Source organism: Triturus cristatus, chromosome 1_1, assembly GCF_964204655.1.
Source record: "Triturus cristatus chromosome 1_1, aTriCri1.1, whole genome shotgun sequence".
In the NCBI taxonomy this organism is placed as follows: Eukaryota; Metazoa; Chordata; class Amphibia; order Caudata; family Salamandridae; genus Triturus; species Triturus cristatus.
This window is the reverse complement of record NC_140579.1, coordinates 341,632,761-341,655,218: the sequence shown is the minus strand read 5'-3', so window position 1 is coordinate 341,655,218 and position 22,458 is coordinate 341,632,761. Positions and strand designations below refer to the sequence as shown.

At 41.3% G+C, this 22,458-nt stretch overlaps 1 long non-coding RNA gene across 1 annotated transcript; it reads left to right on the top strand.

The window, feature by feature from the left end:
- The first annotated feature begins 15,439 nt into the window (after positions 1 to 15,439).
- On the top strand, positions 15,440 to 22,042 carry LOC146870194 (uncharacterized). The gene is made up of 3 exons (XR_014959350.1): positions 15,440 to 15,472; positions 20,138 to 20,225; positions 22,000 to 22,042. It is a non-coding gene; the product is annotated as an uncharacterized LOC146870194 (long non-coding RNA).
- Positions 22,043 to 22,458: the final 416 nt, after the last annotated feature.

Here is a 22,458-nt window from a genome sequence, read left to right as displayed (position 1 = left end):
TGTACATAAACTATGTGTTAAATGAAATTCTATAAATGATGTGTCATAAAAATAAAAACCAATAAATAGATTCAAGAGTAAGTTATCCTTGAAATGTTTTGTGGCTCTGGGGATTACCAAATGCATGAATAACTATCATTAACAATTAAAATAGGTCAGACAAGAGGTTGTTTTCTCTACATGTGCCCTTTCCCCTCCTCTTGAACCTAAAAGAAACTAGGGGAACCCTTTCTTCCACATACAGTTTTACTAGCAGACACAGGAATACCAACTGGGCAAATTGAAAAAGTGGATAAGTCAAAAGAAGAAGAAATTTATGAACATTTCAGCATACATCCTCTTCATTCTAAAGAAGTTATGGGAAACACTATTGATCTGTTTCAGATGAAAAAAGCAAAAGGAACTCCCATGAGTGTATGGGAGGAGAGCTTGGAAGCTCGTTGTTTTCCCCAGCTGTTTCCTCCAGGAAAAGGTGGACGATATGATGAACGTCCAGTACAGATTCCTGCTTCTGAGTATCGGACTACAAGTTTATATGCAGAAGATCCAAGATTTCGTCAAAGTATTCCTTATTTGGTCCATCTTTTATTTGAAAATGACTTGTCTGCACCTTCTTATGCAGTAAATCACATTTTAAAAACTGGAGTACATCTACATAATATGTCTGCAAAGGATTTTATGAACAAAGTGCAACAGCGAGATGATCATTTGGAATCTCAATTGATTAATCTGATGGCTTGTCAGCGTGGAACTAATGAATATTGGTACCGACGCCATGGAGAATTGAAATGTATGTTACGGAATTTAGGAACTCCTACATGGTTCCTTACCCTAAGCTGTGCTGAGTACGCTTGGGATGATTTACTGGATTTTCTTCGAGAGGCAAATTCAAATATTGAAAACATCCAAAACAAGACAGCAGGAGAATTGTGCTCATTGGATCCGGTTAATGTTTGCAGATATTTCAATCATAGATTTGAGGCTATGATGTCCTTCATCTGCAATAAAAAAAATCCACCTCTTGGAGAAGTTGTGGATTTCTTTTGGAGAAAAGAGTACCAAGCAAGAGGTGCTCCTCATATTCATATGCTGTTGTGGATCAAGGATGCTCCAAAATTTGGAACAGATTCTGATGATGCAGTTTTATCTTTCATTGAAGAATATGCAACATGTGCTATACCTAAAAGCACAGAAGAAAAAAACTTAAAAGAGCAAGTTTTACGTTTCCAAAGTCATCGGTGTGGAAAATACTGTCGACGAAAGTACAAGAGTAAAGATAAATTCTACACAAAATGTCGATTTGGATTTCCACGACCTGTTCTTTCAAAAGGAAGAGTAAACAGTTTTATGTCAGCTGTGCGACATACTATTACAAGAAAATCTCCGAAAAATACCTACAACCTAAGAAGAAAAGAAGAGTCAAAATATATAAATGACTACAACCCAGTCATTTTATCCGTGTGGAATGCTAACATGGATATTCAGTATGTAGTTGACAATTCTATTGCTGTTGCTCGGTATGTCACATCTTACATCACTAAATCTGAGAAAACGGAATTAAAAGAAATGTGGGAAGAGATTTCTCACGAGAAGACTGTCAGTAAAAAGCTATACAGTTTCAGTTTAAAGATGTTATTGCATCGAGAAATTGGGTCATACGAATGCTCAGATAAGTTATCATCTGCAAGTCTGTACTCCAAATCCAGAAGAACAATTTGGGTAAGTTTAGGCCTTGCAGGAATGCGAAATCGGGTACTGAAATCTATTCGAGAAATTGAATGTTTAGCAGAGAACGAACCAGAAAGTACAGACATTTTGAAAACAAATATGTTGGACACATATTACCCAAACAGAAGTCATCATCTTGAGAACATGTGTCTCTATGAAGTGCTGCAGAACTACATTTATAAACGGAATGCCACAGTAGATATCAACAATGGAAAATATAAAGTCATTGGTGAGGAAGGATGTTTGGTGAAACAAACAAAAGGAAGTTTGATTAATCACAGGAAGCTGAGTTGCGACACTACTGACAAAAAGGAATTTTACTACTTAGCACTTTTACAGCTGTTTAAACCATGGCGTTCAGAGGATGAATTACTTGGAGATTTTCAGAGCTATGAAGATTCCTTTAATGCATGCAAAGATAACATAGAATGCAGTACTTTCTCAAATTATGTACAAATGTTAAATGAAGAAATTGAACAAGAAGCTACAATTGCAGCTGAAGTAGCTAGAGACAGTTCTCAAGACAGTCAAAGTTCTGGTACGCTCAGTCAAGATCCCCTAGGACAACCAATCGTAGAAAATGAAGCTGCAATAGCCATGACTGAAGTGGAAACAGCTATGAATCAAGCTCAGGAAGATTTAATAGACTTACCAAATTTGGAACAACAACTGAATGATGAACAACAACAAATTTATGAAGAAGTCACAAAACAAATTGATCATGGATTACTACATGAAAATAAAGAGTGCTCATGCACATCATATGAACCAATCTTTCTTTCTTTCTTTAATCTTTATTTCGACTACAGTGAGTCACAAAAGATAACACAATTTAGATAAAATTTCACAATTGTAACACAAGGTAACATATAATTCCAGAGTTATTACCATAAAATAAAAAAGGGAGATATCCATCATACACTTTATAGCTGGAAAAACTACTAATCAAACTAACAGACACAATTAATATCATTTGTCAGGAAATCAGCATAGCAGAAAAAATGTAAGACTTGATGATATCATGTTTACAGAAACCTTCTCCTAGTTTTCCACATTGCATCTAAAAATTTGCTAACAGCAAAAACGGTTAGTGGTGATAAATCCGTTTTTAATATTCGATAAGCCTCCATGTATTTTCTGAAACCCCATTTCTTACATAGGGGAATAATCCATTTTCTTCTAGATTCTACATATAGCGGACAGAAAAAAATTACATGGGGATCATTTTCAGGCTGAGCAGTGCAGAAGGGACAATTAAGATCAGTAGAGGGGTGCCATCTATTCGTAAGAGCGTGGATAGGGAGGGAATTGTATCTCCATTGGAGATAGAGTTTTCTTAGAGTTAAGGGATAAATATCATCCAGCACTATCTCAAACTTATAATAATCTTTCATTAAGATAAATGAACTTGTCATAGAGCCCAAGTTATCAGAAGTCAGCCAAGCCGAGCGATTTTTTTCATAAAACATTATTGCCAGAGCTTTACGTGATATAACCTTGGATGTAGATTCTGGAGAACTCCATAAAGAGGGGCAACCCAACCTATCAAACTCTGCCTTGATATACCTTATCCAGGGAAGATTTTGTATAATTTGGAACTTCAATAAATCCAAGAGTTCTAGTCTGTAGATATTAAGTTCGTCGGTTGCCCATAGACGTCGCCAAAGGGTTAGGGGCCTCAAGGCTAATTCATCCTTAATGGATCTAATTCCTAAATCCAGCCTAAGGGGGAGAAGAGGAGTACTAGCTGGTAAAGATGATAATTGTCGTAGGAAATTATTTTCCACGACCAAAAATGATTGGAGGCAGTTATTGCCCCATAATTCTGCCCCATAAATTGCTGCCGCTCTGGCCTGCACCTTATAAATTTCTAAAGGTGGACCAATAGGTTTTATGTAGGAGTTTTTACAAAGTTTGCCAATCGCCCCAATTTTCTGCGTTAGTTTTAGTTGGGATTTGGTTTGGTGTTGGGTCCATAGGAAATTTTCATTTATAGTCACTCCCAGGTACTCAAACACCCGAACTCTCTCCAAACTAACTCCATCAATAGTTGGATTTGGACGGGATTTTCTTGGGGGATTCAAAATCATAAATTTTGTTTTTGTTGTATTAATTTCCAAACCCCTATCCTGGCAGAAAGAGACAAACCCATCCAATACCCGCTGGATACCCATGGGGGATTTGGCGAGTAGCAAGGTGTCATCAGCAAACATAATTGCCGAAATCCCCACCCCAGCAAGCTTTGGCGCGTCTATATTAGGCACCATATTTAGATAGGGGATAACTCCGTTTACATATAGGCAGAAAAGGGTGGGAGCCAGGACGCAGCCCTGGCGCACACCCCTATTAACACGGAAACTAGATGACAATTTTCCCTCTCTCCCGCATCTGACCTTGGCAAAGTTATCAGTGTGTAATCGAATTATGATGTCAAGGAGGGGGGGGTGGAATTCCTAATTCACGGAGAACAGCCCATAACTTGGTACGTGGGACCAAGTCGAAGGCTGATCGAAGATCTACAAAGACTGTGTATAGGGATCCACCCTCCACCATGACAGTTTTCCAGTAAAGCATATTAAACCTAAAGATCTGGTCAACAGTAGATACAGATTTCCTGAAGCCAGCCTGATAATGGCTCAGGATCTCCTCCTCATCAATCCAATCCAATAAGCGATTGATGATCAGCCTCGCAAACAGATTTTGGGCTACATCAATAAGGCTGATAGGCCGATAGTTGACTGGGAGGAGAGGCGATCCCTTCTTATAAATTGGTACCACCTCCGCGCCCAGCCAAGTAAAAGGAATCTTCATACCCCTTGCAATTCCGTTGTATACAATTAAAAGATAAGGAGCCCAGACTTCTGGTTCATGCTTGTAAAGGTCACCAGGGACCTTATCAAGGCCTGGAGCCTTTCCCGCAGGGAGTGCAGCGATGGCAGTCAGGACTTCAGATATGGTAAAAGTGATTGGATCAAACACGGGATTATCACTCAACGGTAATTCCGATAAAAGAGGAGCTGTACTGGGGGCTTGATTGTTGTACAAGAGGGTAAAATGGTCCTCCCAAACTTGCGGAGCAATATTCGGGCTAATAGCGGACCCCATATCAGTTGAGCCGGTAGTGACAATTTTCCAAAATCTAAAAGAGTCTCGTTCCGCCAAAGCGGATGTTAGATCGGCCCAGTTCTAACTAGCCCACTCAAGTTTAGAATGGTGGGTCAGATAACGATACATACGTCGTTTACATTTAATAGAATCTCGATCAACATTTGCCTTTAATGCAGTCATTAGTTCTGCTTTTGCGAGTCTACAAGCTCGGTTATACCATGAATGTTTCCTAGGTTGGTATTTCTTTAAAGGAGCTATAGGGTTCAGAATATCTCCCAAACTTGCATAAAGTGCATCATTATGTACGGCAATCTCTCTATTAATATCCGGGGCTAATTCAGACTCAATAAGGTCATCAATTCGGTCCAAAGTTAAACTGACCTTCCAATAAACTCTGGAAATGTCCTCCCGGTTGTTGACCAATTTCGACCATTTCACCCTCCGTCTATTGTTAGAGAGAGCAAGAGTATCAGTTCTATCTGGGGTCAACAAAGATTCAGTGGGGCCCAAACCTGACAAAGCATAGTCCAGGATTAGAGGATTATGGTCACTTTCTCTCCTAGTGAGCACCTGAAAATCCTGAACTCGATTCCATTCCTTGCACTTGACAAAGATATAATCGAGATGGGCCTCTCTACCTAATGCATTAAAGGTCGTCTTTGGGGGATTATCAGATTTGGAACGTCCATTGCAAGCTCTAATAGAATGGACCAGCGATAAAGAGGTGATTTGGAGAGCCAATGGGGTCCATGATCTTACGCTAGGGCCAGCTACTTGTGGTATTTCCCAGGAGTCATCCTCCTCTTGGTTTATAGCATCTAATAGACCCTCTAAGGGTTCAAAGTGAGAGTTAAAATCCCCACCAACCACAAGAGGAATACCCTCTGGTAGATCCGCCAATACCGTTGATAAAACATCCACGGCCCTTGATTCTGTCGAAAGACTAGTCGGTCTGGAATAAATATTAATCAGGGCCATTTGTATCTTAGCCTGCCATTTCAATATTATAATTTGAACATCATCAGATCCAGTACCAAGGGCAGTAACGGTACAACCCAAGTTGGATGCCACCCAATTGAGAGACCACCAGACGGTCGGCCCCTACCTCCCCAAATTGCCGGTAGAAAAAAGGAGGCAAAACCCGCTCGATGATAATTAATCCTAGCCCATGTTTCCTGAAAACAACATATATCATGTTGATCTATGAAAAGGCCCCATTCGGGACAGTCAAGCTTATTGTGCAGGCCCGCTATATTCCAGGAAAGGATCTTTAATGATGAACGGGCACATGATGGGTCAGCAGATATACCAACATTATCTATGGTAGGTGTGGGGTCGTTTAATGGGGACGCCACAGTCTGTACTGATATTAATTCACACTCATCTGAGATGGAGATAGATCCAACATGCAGTCAATCCACCTCTTTGAGTGGACTAAACCTATTTTGGCATGGAACATTATGAACAATAGGCTGATATAACCAGGAATTATCACGATTCCGAGAGGTAGAGGAAGGAGGACCCACCCTTGTCCAGCCATCTACGTTCTCAGCATGTACACTGTTATTTAATGGCGGATAAAAGTAGGAGAGTGGTAACGGTTGAATACAGGTCTCTCGCTGTTTTCCCCTCCAATTAAGAATATATGATACAATATTAGGATCTCTGAAGTTCACCAGTACACAATCGCCCTTATAGCGTTTAAGTGAATTACCCAACCAATTAATCCTCCTGACCATCAAAACAGCCGCAGTTACAGATGGCGGGAGTGGCCTGTGGGTATTTAACCAACTTGTGACTTTGTTCTTAAGAGAGTCATAAGTTTCCGGGTCAGAGTTGGTATGCTTAGGAATTCCAACCAACACTAGTACATAGGGGGCCGCCTCGGGGGGTAAATTAATCACATCCTTCCTGTTTAGCTTCCCCTGAGTATTAGTGTTGGTTTCCACTGTAGTACTATGGACATTTAATTCACCAACATTATCCATATGCCTAGATTGAGCAGATGGACAATTCTGAATAGGGTGAGGGGGAACGACAACGGCCTGTTGGAGGCTCAAAGATTGAGGCAAAACCTGTGGGTCGGTTACCATCCCCACTCCTATATGTCTAGGGAGTGCACCTGAACTATCCACACTAAGGGGCGAGGACTCTGGAAATTGTTTTTGGGAAACATTATTCATTTTAGAAGAAAAACTACCTTTATTTAATAAACAGTTAGTAATAATTCCTGTTGCTTTTTTTATTTCTATCAGCGTGTCATTAATGGAATCAAATCTAGCCAAAAAAGGGTCAATTAAGACTTTTAGCGCATTTACTAGGGAGCTAGTTAACAAATCAATCTCTCGCCCTGCTCCAGCAATACTCCTGGGAGGGGAGGGGTATTGGGAAGCCTAATTATGACTTGAGTTGGGTGCTAAAGTATGAGTTTCAATAGTGCCTGGTAGTCCAATAGGTGAGTCCTCAGTAACTAACCTGGCCTTTTTCCCACCCTTCATCTTCCTCACACTTTTCCTTTTAAGTATCGCCCCCTCTCGTGAACCCTGAGCTATGCTTAAAGGTATATCCTTCTCCCGCTCCGTAGCAGCGTCCGGTACCACAGTTGAGCTAGTTCTTAAATCCTGAAGTACAGAGTCAATCGTTTGGTCAATACTGTTCATTAAGGCAGTATGAGAGTTGTCCAATCTCTCCGGAGTTCTTGCAGCTGCAAGTAAGCCCAGGGAAGATCTCCTGGCACTTTCAATACCTTCCGAGAGTCGATGTTCCAGCATTACCAGCTCATTATTGACCACCGAATTAGCCCTGATAAGAAAGTTATCCAGTGTGCCTGAGAGCATCGAAGTTGGTGCCTGTGATTTCGACCGTGTGGCCATTTTTCCTCTACGAAGGCAGCGCAGGAAAGAGAAGGGGCCCGGTCCGGTCTTGTCCGTGCTTGAACAGGCTTAAACGGGCCCTCCCTTTGCCCGGGCTTCGCCCCGGACTGCGCCCCGCACGCGTCCCGCTCACGCGTTGACTGGAGTCAATTAAATAGCGGTAGGAGGTGTGTCCGGGAAGAGGTTCAGGTGCGTTCAGTGATTATAGCCCAAGGCACCCTGGTCCTCGCAGTTCCTACACCGTAGCAGGCTCCCGTGATGCCCGCACCTGTTCGTCTCCACCCGCAGTTCCAAGCAGCTCCTCGGTGATGGTGGGAGTTAAAATGATAATTTAAGACAAAGTCCGCGCCTACGAGCGGAACCAATCAGAATGTATGTGAGTGGACAAGCTGGAACTGGAAAAAGTTTCTTAATTAAAGTAATTAGAAGCTATCTACAGAAAAAAACTGATTCAACTTTGTCTTGTGTTGTTACTGCTCCAACTGGGTTAGCAGCATATAACATAAAAGGAATTACCTTACATCGTTTGCTAATGTTACCAGTAGAGCATGAGAACAAAATAGAATACCACAAGCTAACAGGAGAAGCATGTTTTGAAGTTTCAAGAGTGTTGAAGAAAATGAAATTTCTCATTATTGATGAGGTAAGCATGGTATCAAACTTAATGCTTGCCTTTGTGCATTTAAGAATGCAGCAAATTCTAAAGACAAACTATGACGTGTTATTTGGAGGAAAACATGTTATAGTTTTTGGGGATCTACTGCAGCTCACTCCAGTTAAAGGACAACCAGAATTTAATACTCTTACACATGAAGACACGAAAAAGTCGTTAGGAAGTATAGGTAATGTGAATATTTGGTCATAGTTTAAGTACAAAGAACTCATTACCAATATGCGGCAAGCAAATGATGATGATTATGCAAGTATTCTCAAAGATATCAGAATTGGACTACTCACAAAAAATGGCAGAAAAGCTTTACAGAGTCGATTGCTATGTAATTTGTTTCCAACAGAACAAATAGTTCCAGAGAAAATATACAAGAAAATTGCAGAAAAAAATACTGTAATCTGCTTAATGCCAACACTACATGAATGCTCTATATTCAATGAAGAACTTTCAAAATTGGAAAATGAAGAGATTATGAAAATGGAAGCCGTGGATAAAATACAGCATGAAGGAATAACTATTACATTGACAGGCAAATTGAAAACTAAATTGGATTCTCTAGAGAAAAACATATCGAAAACAGCTGGTTTAGAAAAGAATCTTTATGTATGTATGAACTGTCGAGTAATTTTAAGACGTAATTTGAATGTAGAAAAAGGTTTAGTGAATGGAGCTATGGGTAAAGTTGTGGGTTTTGTTAACTACCAGAAAAAAGATGGAATTGAATTTTTAAAAATAAAATTTGATCATATTGAAGAGGTTAAAGACATTAGTCATTGTTCAGTTCGTTTTTTGCTTGTGAAAGACTTATATGTACGTAGGAAGCAGTTTCCGTTTTCTCTAGCATATGCTGTAACTTTTCACAAATCTCAAGGATTAACTGTATATAGTGCTTTTGTAAACATTGGATCTAGTGTGTTTAAAGAAGGTATGGCATATGTTGCTTTGTCACGAGTGAAACAAGTATCTGGTTTATTCATGATAGACTTTGATGACTCAAAAGTTAGTGCTGATGCAAATTGTGTAAAGGAGTATAATAGATTAAGAAGAAGCTATGCTCCTCATTTAGGTCAGAATCCTGTGTTTGAAAAACGTGTTATTTGTCGGAAAAGGAGAATTGAGAATATCTGTAATGAGGATGTACAGAAGAGAAAACAAAAGGAGAGTGATGTGATTGCAAGCAAAAAGTAAAAGGACAATGTTGAAGAGGTTGTTGGTTGTCATTTTGAAAATAGCTCTGGTGTCAACTGCTAAGCTAATGTAGTGCTGAATGTTGTATTTTATCTTGAAAGTTTGCAAGAGCAGATAATCCTAAATCATGAAAAAAGATTTTGTTCTCTGCTGAGTTTCCTTTATGAGAAGCTGAGTAATGATAAAACTAAAATAGAAAGTGCTTCTGATGTTTTAGATGTATGTTCTGGATGTACACAGTTTACTGAAAATGTCCAGCAAGATGCACAGGAATTCTTAATGTATATGCTTATGGTACTGGAAGATGAAGGGGTAGAAATAGAAAATATGTTTGGTCTCTCTTATAAATGGGAACATTGTTGTGAAAACTGTATGAACACATGCAGCACTAATGTTGATTCTGAAAGGTTCATACATTTAACTATACCAGAGAGTAAATCAGTGACTTTTAGTAAATTAGTTAAAGATGCAAATCACAACATGGAATGTTCTCAATGTAAATCAGAAATGTTATCAACGTTATTTTTAAAGAAATGTGGACAGTATATAATTTGAATGATGCAACGTTGTAGAGCTGATGGAACAAAATCGGACACTTTAATAAAGAAGTTTATAGGAAATCAATTATCAATATCAGGAAAGACTTTTGTTGCAGTTGCAATAATTTTCCATGATGGACCTTCTATAACGGTCATTACACAGTTTATCTAAAATGTGAAAAAGGCTGGACACTGTGTAATGATTCTCAATTGATTTTCAAGCAACGTTTGCCTGCAGAATTACCAAATTCCTACTTAATTTTTCTAAAACCAAAATTTTAGATACAAATTGCAGCATCTGAAGAAACCATTATTTCGATTTTATAGGATTAACATTGGATATTTCACCTAAAAAGGGTTTAAAAATTACCATTTGGCCTCATGGAAAGGTAAATGTTTCTATTGTGGACTTCTTTGACAGATATTTATTTATTTGTGAGTTTATACCGCGCTGGATTCGACTCCCGAAGGAGTATCTCCGTGCCTTTGGTCGACCATAATGCAAAAAAAGAGGTCTAAGCAGTGTATCATGTTAATTTTGGAATAGGAAAGTTTGTAATTGTTTCCTGAAAGGGAGGTGATCATCACAGAGTCTTAAAGATGTTGGGAGGCTATTCCATAGAGTTGGGCCAGCAACCGAGAGGGCTCTGGCTCCCTGTCTTTTTTACTCTGGGTACACATAGCAGAGCCTGTACACTGGATCTCAGAGGGCGCATGGTTACATAGGGGGAGAATTTGTTGGACAGATATACAGGGCCTCTCCCATGCAAGCATTTGTGTATAACACAACAGATTTTAAACTTCACCCTCTGTTTGATGGATAGCCAGTGAAGCTTAATGAGCAAAGGTTTGGAGGGAGTGCGAGGGGGCTGATTTAAGACAAGGCGAGCAGCAGTATTCTGGACCACCTGGAGTCTAGAAATTACTCCTTCATTTGCCGCCAACAGTAGCCCATTACAATAGTCCAATCGACTCAATACTAGAGCCTGGACCAAAGTTTTTCTAGTGTAGTCTGGCAGCAAAGGGAATACTTTCCGCAACAAACCGATAATGTGGAAACAACAGCCCACCACTTGGTTGCCATGATGTTTTAAGGAAAGCTCCTGGTCCAATCGGACCCCTAGATTTTTCACTACCTGCTTGGGCTCAGGGACTGGGCCAAGATCTTGAGGCCACCAGTCAGGAGTCCACAGGAGTTTGGCCTCCCCGAACAGCATCACTTCCGTCTTTGCAACATTACATTGCAGGAAGTTAGATGCCATCCAGTGAGCCACTGCTTTCATCCCCTGGGCAAAGGAGTTTCTAACCTCAGCAGTGAGGCTTTTAAAAGGAAAGAGGATTTGGGTATCATCCGCATATGACACTGGGATGAAGCCATGGGACCTCATGATGTCAGCTAGGGGGGCCACATAGATGTTAAAAAGAGTGGGGCTCAAACAAGAGCCCTGTGGCACCCCCTTAGAGACCCCCACCTCCTCTGACCGATATACACCCAATGTGACCCTTTGGGTGCGGTCTGTTAGGAAACTCCTCAACCAGGCTAAAGCCTTGTCTTCCAGGCCGATGTTACCTAGCCTGGTGGCCATGATGTTGTGTGACACGGTGTCAAACGCCGCAGACAGATCCAACAGAACCAGGATAACAGAGTAGCCTTTATCCTGGAACATGTGTAGATCGTCTGCGACTGACAACAAGTTGGTCTCACTACTGTGTCTTGGCCTAAAACCTGACTGGGAAGAGTCCAACCCACCTGCCATTTCGATGTAATTTGACAAGTGCCGATTTACAAATTTCTCAATTATTTTACCCAAAAAGGGGAGAAGCGAAATAGGTCTTAAGTTGGACAATTCCGTCCAGGGGATAGCAGTGTTTTTCCTCAATGGTCTTACCAGGGCCCTTTTCCAGTCTAAAGGAACCTCCCCTGTGCTAAGGGAGAGGTTAACTAAATTCTGAATTTCTGGTCCTAAGACATCTGCCAACATAGGCATAATACGTGCAGGGATGGAGTCTAAGGGGCTACCACTCTTAATTTGAGTAATCAATGAGGTTACCTCCTCTAAAGAAATGGGGGGAAAGCTCGTAAGGCACTGAGTAGATTGCACTTGCCGTGCAATGTTCTGAGAGGTGTTATTTTCTCCTGCAGCAGTTGCATTTGAAACTATAATCCTGTCATAGATCCCCTCTATCTTCTTCATGAAAAACAGAGAGATCTCATCACAGAGATCCTGGGATGCAACCTCCGCAGTCTCACAAGCTACTGGCTTGGTAAAAGTTTGTAATATGTTATTCAGTACTTTTGAGTCTTTCCTAGCCGCTGTTAGTTGTGCTGCAATATGATTTTTTCGTGCCGCCCTAATGGCCTTATGATATATCTTAAGGGAAGTTCTATACTGTTCTTTATCTTCAAATCTCTGAGACTGTCTCCATAGCTTTTCCAGTTTCCTGATTTTTTGTTTCAGAGATCTTAAATCCTCGGAGAACCAAACTTCTTGCTTATTTGCCGAGCGAGGTTTATATGTTTTCTGCGGGATAATAGTGTTGATTGCTACTCTAACCGTCTCCTCAAACCTATTAAGAGCAGTTACTACGTCATCTGTAGGATTCTCAGACAGAGAAGTTTTATACTTCTCTCTGAAGGTTTCCGTGGTAAGTTTATGCCAAGGTCTCCTTTTACTAGCCAAGGCGATCTGAATTCGTGGCTTATACATGGAAGCAGTATGAAATTTTAAAATAAAATGATCTGTCCATTCTACCTTAATAGGTGCCATGCATTTAATGAAGGGTGAGTTGGACAGAACTAAATCCAAAGTATGACCTGCCTCATGAGTGGGCCCATAATTAATCTTTTTAAGTCCCAGAGAGTCCAGATCCATTAGGAGAGTTCTTGCCTCCATGCATTTCTCTGACTCACTATCGACATTAAAATCCCCCACCAAGAGGAAGTCCTGATTTTCTTTCACATACGGTGCTAAGGCCTCTATGAGTACAACAGAGAAATTCCCACTCGGGCCTGGTGGACGATACACCAATGCTCCCTTCCTTTGTTCCTTAGGTGTTGAGTTGATTTTAAAGATTAATAATTCCATCTGGGGTGTACATATTTCCTGGAGGATGGTGATATTCAATTCCTCCTTATGGACGATTGCCACCCCACCACCTGTTTTATTGGGGCGGTCCAGCCTAGCTATTTTGTATCCCGACGGGATACCCAATGTAATATTATTTTGGTGTATGTGCTTAAGCAACAAGATTTACAGACGGGGGGCGTGGCGTAGGCGCCCAACGGCAATGGCGGCGTTTCTGTGAGGCTCCCGGCTCGAGGCGGAGGAAGCACGTCTTTCTGTCCTTCGGCGCTGCACATTATCGGAGTGCGGCCGGGCGAAATACTCCGCAAGGCAATGGAGGCATTTCTGTGACTTCGCACGGCGCCCTCGGTCTACTTCTCTCAGGTAATGCGGAGAGGCGAGGTCATACCGCCGCCATTTCACGGCTTGGACTGTCACCGCGTAGGACCCATATAAACGCACGCTAGGCGGGAAGATCCTCACGCTTGCTCCCCTGCCAACACACACCTGCTCATGCATTCATGGCTACATTTTATGATTTCCTGACATCTATTTAACGTGTTCTGAAGTGGGTTAGTGACTTAGAATCAGCGGAGCATCTTTTTACGGCCACCATTTTGAGGATCTGTTCATCTCCTCAGGAACTGCGCTAGGAAACCACCAAACATCAGCTGTTTTGCTTGTCACATAAGAGAGTTCTTGATGGTTATTCTTCGCATTTGGAAATCTCATGTCTCAGCTTTACCTCACCTTCATTTAATGACTGAGTCCTTGTGAGGGAAATTATCACTTTATGTTTCAGGAATAATTTTTTGGCATTATCAAAGGGAGCACTTTTTCCGTTTGGCCATTTTGCAAGGTTTTTCAAGACTTATCAGGCCCAAGTGGTCGTGTTTCTGAATTCACTACTCGACCCCGCGCGCAAGGAGGTTCCTATATTTCGAATTGTTGACTGACCCGGCTGTCCTCGTTTAATGCTGGCCCCTGCTCGGGTCTCACTCAACTATAACTTAATGAGGCGTATGAACAGATCTTCCCCCGTCAGCTCGAAACCCAAGCGGACTTACATCAAGAACTCTCAGATTTTCTCCGAATTCTCTAAGTTGCACAATCCGGAGACTCCTGAGGCAGAGCAGAGTGTTACAGAAATGGAGCCTACGCAGGCACCACCCGGGAAGGTGAATATGAAGCGTCTCAAAAAAGATCCGCCCACCCCTCCTAAACCACCTTCCCCAGTCTCCATGGAACTACTTTTACAGGAAATAAGAGCGCTCAGACGGTTTATTGAGGACACTAACACCAAATTACAAATCCTGTCTGATAAATGGTCGCAGCTGGATGTTAGGGTCTCAACCGTTGAACAAAGCGTTTCTTCAATTCAGGATACTACTAAACAAGTTTTTTCTTTACAATCCCAGGTATCTGCCCTGCAAAAACAGACCGAGGATTTAGAAAATCGGAATAGACGCAATAACCTTCGGATTTACAATTTGGCGGAAGGACTTGAAGGTGCCGATCCAGTTGCTTTCTTTAAGTCCTTTATTCCTAAGGTACTCCATCTTCCAGATGACACAGTCCTCAATGTACAACGGGCTCACAGACTGGGGAGGATCACGGCTACCTCGCCTTCTCCGCAGAGGCCGAGGGGAGTCATTCTGTACTTCCTGGAATATACAGATTTACTTAAGGTCTTGTCTGCAGCCAAGTCTCTTCAAAAAATTTCTTGGTCTGGTGCTACACTATTTTTCGCTCAGGACTACTCCAGAGCCACTGCGGCGCGCCGCAAAGCCTTCCTGGATATGAGGCCTGCTCTCCGCTCTATGGGTGCTCGATATGGCTTGTTCCATCCTTGTTTGTTTAAAGTAACCTACAATAATAAGACCACTTCATATGAAGATCCCATTCGCTTACAGAGCTTCATCAACGCTCATCATACGGATCCTATGGACTTTGCGGGGCCATACTCTTCGCATGGTTCTTGACTCTTCCTATCATCTCACTCAATGTGTCACTCTCCTACTTAGATTGCACTTGATGTGATTTTATATTCTTACATATTAACTTCTTACTTTTCATTTGTTGTATTAGAATTGCTACCATTGGTTTAGTAATCTGTGCTGTTCTTGTTTTGTCCTTAGTGTTTGGATTAGAGCTCATCTAACCACGGTAATGTTTCTATTTTTGCAGTTGAATTCATGGTTGACGTGCCCTCTATGCCCTCCAGCTTGGTCCTCATTGGATGTGTCGTCTATTGCCCTGTGTGGCTCCACCTTCCCCCATCCTTATCTCTCATTGTTGTAGGTATGTCACTTGTTTTGTTTTTTGTTTGCGTATTCGATGGTTTTTCCCTGTATCCCTCCCTTCTTCCTCTTCTTTTGTTCGTATTCTTGTTCACATGTTTATATTATAGTATGCTATCTTCGATTGAATTTTTTGCTTATGTAAGAGTTACATTCCTTATTCTCCCTGATGCACCTGTTCTTCAGTTTCTCACTTATCCTCTTTTTCTCTTCTTCTCTAGCATATCCACACTGGTTCTCCCTTTCTCCTTCTTTCTTCATGTCTTTCCTACGACACATGGGCTTTTTATTTTTTGGTCATGTTTTTTAACATTTTTTGTAAATAGATTATTGTTATGTCCTTGAATATCTTGTCATGGAATGTGAAGGGTATTAATTCCCCGATCAAGCGTCAAAGAATTTTGTCACACCTAGTCAAACTGAATGTTGATATTGCATTCCTCCAAGAAACGCACTTAAATGATGTAGAGTCAGCTAAGCTCAAGCGTGGATGGGTGGGTGAACTCTTTTACTCACAGGGTGATGGCAAGCGGAACGGTGTAGCAATCCTTTGTCGCAAGTCTTTGCCATTTCAGGTTCTTACCCAAGAATCGGATGTTTCGGGTCGTTGGGTCTATGCCAAGCTATCACTCAGAGGTGTTCCAATTTCCCTTCTTAATGTTTATGGCCCAACTACGGGCGAGCCCTCCTTTTGAGCTGATTTTTCTCCACTCCTAACTAAATTTATGGATCACAACTTTATTTTGGCGGGGGATTGTAATCAACCTCTGGATCCCTTTATTGATAGGAAATCCTTGGCCCCCTATATTCCCAACAAGCCCCATAAGCTATTTAGCCATGCTATCTCACAGCATAAATTGGTGGACTCCTGGCGCCTTTGCAATCCCAAACTGCGGGATTACACCTTCTACTCCCCCTGTCATCGCTCCCAGTCAAGACTTGATTATGTTTTTGTCTCCCATAACCTTGCTCAATCACTATCACATTCAGAGATAGGCCCGATATTACTTTCGGATCACGCTCCCGTCCTTACGAGTGTTGATGTGTTCCCTAAGGTTAATGGTCCCAGAAGATGGAGATTTAATAACTCGCTCCTAACTGATCCCAAGTTTACGGCTAATTTTACTTCCTTTTTTGATGAATTTTTTATGATTAACGATCACGCCGATATCCCGGAGCACACTATCTGGGATGCTTTTAAAGCGGCTGCACGTGACTTTATCATCAGTTACGTTGCGAAGAAACGTAGGGCTGCCAGATGGTCCACCAAACAGCTCCTTTTAGATATTAAGAAGTTGGAACACACATTTTTTACCTCCCACTCTGAGGATAGCTTGACAGCCCTTGTTGCTGCAAAACTGAAATTTAATGAGAAATCTACGGAGGACGCTTCCCTATACTTGTTAAAATCTACTGCCAAATTTTATGTGGGTAGGAATAAAGCAGGGAAACTCCTAGCTAACTATTTAAAGATTAAGCACAATAAGTTAAACATTGAATCTGTATACGACTCGAATGATACCCTGAAGCATAAAGATGTTGATATTCTGGCTGCGTTCTCTCATTTTTATGACACATTGTACACATCTGAAACTCAACCCTCTCCCAACTCCCTTGCTCATTTTTTCTCCACCATCCACACGCCACCCACTTTTCCTCTTGACCTCTCCTCCTTAGAATCTGACATTACACAAAAGGAACTGCTCGATGCTTTGCAACACCTTAAACTTAATAAGGCTCCTGGCCCCGACGGTTTTACCGTTGAATTTTATCTTCATTTCTCTAAGTTGTTGCTCCCACGCTTGCACTCCGTTCTTCATACTTTTATTGCTCAAGGCGCTTCCTCAGGGACGTTCTCAGATGCTCATATCTGTTTAATACCTAAACCTGGGAAAGATGTACAATATTGCAAAAACTACAGGCCCATATCCTTAGTTAATATTGACTATAAACTTTTTGCTAAAGCATTGGCGGTCCGACTGGACCACTTACTTCCTGATCTTCTCGGTGAGGAGCAATCCGGGTTTGTTAAGGGCCGACATATTGCGGATAACACCAGACTTTTATTTAATATTCTATCAAAGTCTTCCCGCTGTCCACACTCACTTGCAGCGATTGCCCTTGACGCGATATCTTTTTCACACCCTTACTTGGTTTGGTTTTGGCCCTAAATTTATTTCTTTAGTTTCCCTGCTATACTCGCACCCTAGAGCCGCAGTAGTTGCCAATGGCCAAATTTCTTCTTATTTCAGTCTGGGTAGAGGCGTTCGTCAGGGTTGCCCTCTTTCCCCCTTTCTTTTCAACCTCGCTTTAGAACCCTTTTTAGCTAGAATACGTCAAAACCCCGCTATCCATGGCGTTCAGGTTGCGGACCTTCATCTTAAACTCGCTGCTTATGCAGACGATATCTTACTTTTTCTTTCTAATCCCACGGAATCTGTCCCTGCTTTTCTGGATGAAGTTCGAAATTATTCATCCCTCTCTGGGTATAAACTTAACCATGATAAATGTGCGATCCTGCCCTTGACCAAATTCACTTTCAAGCAAGACTTTTGTGAATCTCAATTTGCTTGGTGCCCCACTCACATTAAATATCTGGGTTTATATATCACCCCCTCTATTCCTGACACTGTTTCTCTATGTTTGTCTAAATGCACACAAAAAATTGCGGACCTCACTGCAAGGTGGCACCCCCTATACCTCTCCTGGTGGGGCCGTCTTGATACCATTAAAATGATGATTTCTCCCATCATTCTTTATACGCTATCCAATATTCCGGTCTCTATTCCAATGAAGTTCTTTAAAAAGATTAACTCAACATTATCTTCATTTCTGTGGAGCTCTAAAAAATCCAGAATGTCTCTTGCTAGACTTATTCGTCCCGCTTCTGAGGGTGGTGTTAACTTCCCTGATTTTCCTGCATATCAAAGGGCCTTTCTGCTACGTCAAGCCTCCCTCTGGTTACAAGATACTACTGCTCCTTGCCCTTTGTGGATTAAGGTTGAGCGTACTCTTCTTTCTCCATTTTCTCTTACAGAATATCTTGTTTTTTCTCGTAAACCTTCTTTGACTCCCACCCCTATTCACAAATATACCCTTAAGCTCTTACTATCTGATGCTCCTGGCCCTCCTATGACTGTTGCCGATTTCCTCTCTTCCACCATTTGGCATAATAAATATCTTCTAATTGGTAATAAACCCTTCTACTGGAAATCATGGCGATCCCGAGGTTTGATATGGATTTCGCAACTCTTCTCTGATTCCATCTTTTTCTCTTTTTCTGATCTTAGTTCTTCCTTTGGCTTACCTCTCTCTTTTGTCCCTAAATACTTATTACTTAAAAATACCGTTCTAGAGGTTTATAAGAGGCTCTTGGGCTCTTCTTCTCCTTCCCTTGTTCAACAATCCCCCGCTTTCCAACTTCACTCTCTCCTACGTATGGCTCCAAAAGCATCCCTTATTTATAAATACCTTCACTCACACCAATCTCTCAGACCTAAATCCAAAGTTGAGATTCAATGGGAGACTGATTTTAAAACAGACTGGCCGATATCTCTTTGGGATAAGATTTGGGCAAAACTCCGTAAAACTTCCAGAGCAGCCTCCTTGACACAATCCTTATTTTTTATTTACAACAGACTACTTCACACCCCTTCTACACTACACAAACGCTTTCCTACTACCCCGGACACATGCTGGTCGTGTGGCTTCCCCAATGCTACCTTATTTCATATGATATTTCTCTGTAAATGTGTGCATGACTTTTGGTTACAGGTGTGGGCTCAAATTAATGTTATTTTTCATGCACGCATTCCTTTTTCTCCCACTCATCTTTTCTTGGGTAGTCTGTCTCCAGGCTGGGATAATGCAGATATGTGTGTTCGCATTGTAGATCTGTTATTAGCTGTAGCCTTTCAGCAGATTACTGTTAATTGGAAAAATGCATCTAATATTTCTCTCAAAGGGTGGTGGTACAATGTTTGCCATAATCATAGACTTGATAATGCTTTTGTTTTTCCTGTTCAATTAGCAACTAAACGAGCAGAATTATGGCTCCCCATTACATTGTATTTAGATGAATGTGCTGCCCGTCCATCCCGTCCAACGCCTGCTCAACAAGAGGTTTCTAAACCCCCATGATACCCTTTCCACATCCAAGATTTCCTAATATAATATGTTTTCTTTTCTCCTTTCTTTTTCAATGCCCATGTTCAAATTTTCAAATGTCCAAATGCTCACGATTATTGTTTTTATTGTATATTCTCTTTTACATGCTACACTCTGTTATTCCCTTTTTTCCCTTCTTCCTTACCTTCCCTCTCCCTTCCCTTTCCTAATTGATGTTATGTATTGATTTACTCTTCTTCATTGACCAATAAAATTTTATTGAACTTAAAAAAAAAAAAAAAAAAGATTTACAGACGTTATTTATTGTAAATAAATATTGTTCTTAGAAGATATTTTTAATATATATATGTTTCAGATTGTTTATTTTTTTGCCCGCTGTTAAGTGATGAATGCAATTGATATCACTATTTTCAGTGAAATTCAATATATTATGAAAACAGCAAAAGAGGGCAAAAATTACTTTGTTAAATATGAAAATATGTGTACTGTATTCTAAAATGTATTGTTAAATATTACTACTTTTTTTCTTTTTTTTCAGATCGAGAAAGAAAATTTAGGGAATTGAAACCTTTTTCTTGCAATTAAAAAAAACCATTTATTTCTAATTAAGTTATTTTGTTGGTCAGGTAAGTTTAAAATATCTGTATTTTTCACCCCTTCACTTTCATGCTCCCTTTTGTTCACTTCTCCTCACTCTGCTTTTCTCATTCCCCTTCTCTGTCTCTTCTTCCTTTACTGCTCTTTCGTAACTCCCTCACTCCTTCTCTACTACTCCCCTAGGTTTACTGCCTCCATCACTATTTTTTCAACCATGTTTCTCACCCTGCCTCCATATGTCTCAGTCATTCTAACTGCCTTACTCCTTCTCAGTTCCTGCTCTCTGTCTCTGTTTCTGTCTCTCTCCCTTTGTCTGTCTTACCCTTAATTTCCTTAACATCTCTGGGGCAGATTTACAAGCCCCCTGCGCCACCACTACGTCACTTTTCATGACGTACTGGTGGCACAGGGGGCTCCTCCATATTTACAAGGAGAGGAAAAGCCACCCTGCGTGACTGTTCCTCTCCTCGTAAATACAGCCACTTCACACGCAGCACTGTGCGTTGAAGGGGCGTTCAATGGGTGTTGTTGTGGGTGTTCCCACGGAACACCCATAGAACTAGACACATCTCCAGATTTACGAGAAATCGTAACTCTGGAGATGCGTGTGAATGCTACGCCACCCTAGAGGTGGCGTAGCGAGGCACAACGAGGAGAAATGTTTTCATTTCTCCTCGTTTTTTCCTCTTTCAGTGCGTGCTGCATGCTACAGCACGCATTGAAAGAGGAAAAAGCCTCTTGTGATTGTTTTTGTGCAGGAAGGTGACCCTTCCTGCAGAAGAACAATCTCCCCACCACGCGGGCATCCTTGCAGCATGGTGCAAGGGAGCCTGTGCCGGCGCATGGCTGCAGTTTGTGTGCCAGCGCAGGGGAAGCATAGAGATGCGATATATTCTTGTAAATATGTCGCATCTCTGTGCTTCGAAACTAACGCAGCACGGCGCAGCAAAATTACTTGCTGCACCGTGCTGCGTTAGTTTGTTATAAATCTGCCCCTCTGTTTCTACCACTCCTCCTCTCTCCATCACTCATTTTCCATCTATGTTCATTTTTTAACCTTCTCCGTCATTCTCCTTCCCTCACCTTCCCTAACTGTCACTATCCTTTACTCATAGTCACTCCTATTCTCCTACTTCACTTCCTCCTGTCTGTATCTCACACCCCTTCACCTTTTCGCATTCTTTCCTTCACTCTCCCTCACTCTGCTTTGCTCATTGAAATCCTGACTCCCTTTCTCTCACTCCAGTTTCCTAAAACCCTCCATCCCCTCACTCCCCATCTCTCACTTTCTCTTACCCCCTTTTTTAATCCTCATACCTGTTATCTCACCATCACTCCACTTCTCTTACTTTCAATCCCTTTACCCTGCTGTACTTCATCCGCTTCGTCTGTTACTCCCATTTCCTATCTCCTTCCCTTACTCCCCTTTTCTCACTCCCCCCTCCCTCTCTCTCCATTACTCACTGCCATTCCCTTACTCATTCACTCTTCTTACCTGCATCCTCTACCCTTAGTCCTTTTGTTGCAGTCAGTCTTTCACTTCCCTTTCATGACTGATTATACTTTCCTTTTCTCACTCATTCTGTCAGTCCTTTCCTCCTCTTCACTCAGTCATTTCAATCATTTCAATCATTCATGTATACACTACACATTCATTCAATAAAATTACAACACAGTATATTAGGAATATAGCTCTTCTTGGAGAAGTGAAGTGAGTTCTGAAAAGAACTGTTTTTTTTGTCTTTTTTGTTTTGCATTTTTTTTAGTTTTTTAACAATTTTGTATTTTTTTTGTTTTTTTTAGAGCAGCAAAAAAAACAGGGAATGAAAAACTGTTCAACAGGAACAAAAAAAATTGAAAAAATTATGGGGTGGAGCATGTGTGCTGCTGTATTTTGTTAAGTTGATGCTGCTCTCACCATAACAGAGAACAACATTGCACACATTGCACCGTATATGACCCTTCTGGAACAGAGGATGGATATCCGGAGGTCTTGAAGCAGGTGAATCTGCGGCCGCAGATGATGTGCTCGGCTGAGCTCCTGGAGGGTTGTCTCTTGTGGCTCTTGTAGATTCACGAGCATAAGCCACAGGATGCACTTTTTGGAAATGCCTTAACATAGAATAAATACTAAAGGAGTATTTTTGGGGGGATCTCCTCTAGATAAGACAACTCCACAAACAGTGCAGGTGACTTTTGGGGAATTCACCTTCTTCTGCTCCTCTGGAAAAGTAAAGAACTTCCATATGAATGAGTCATTTT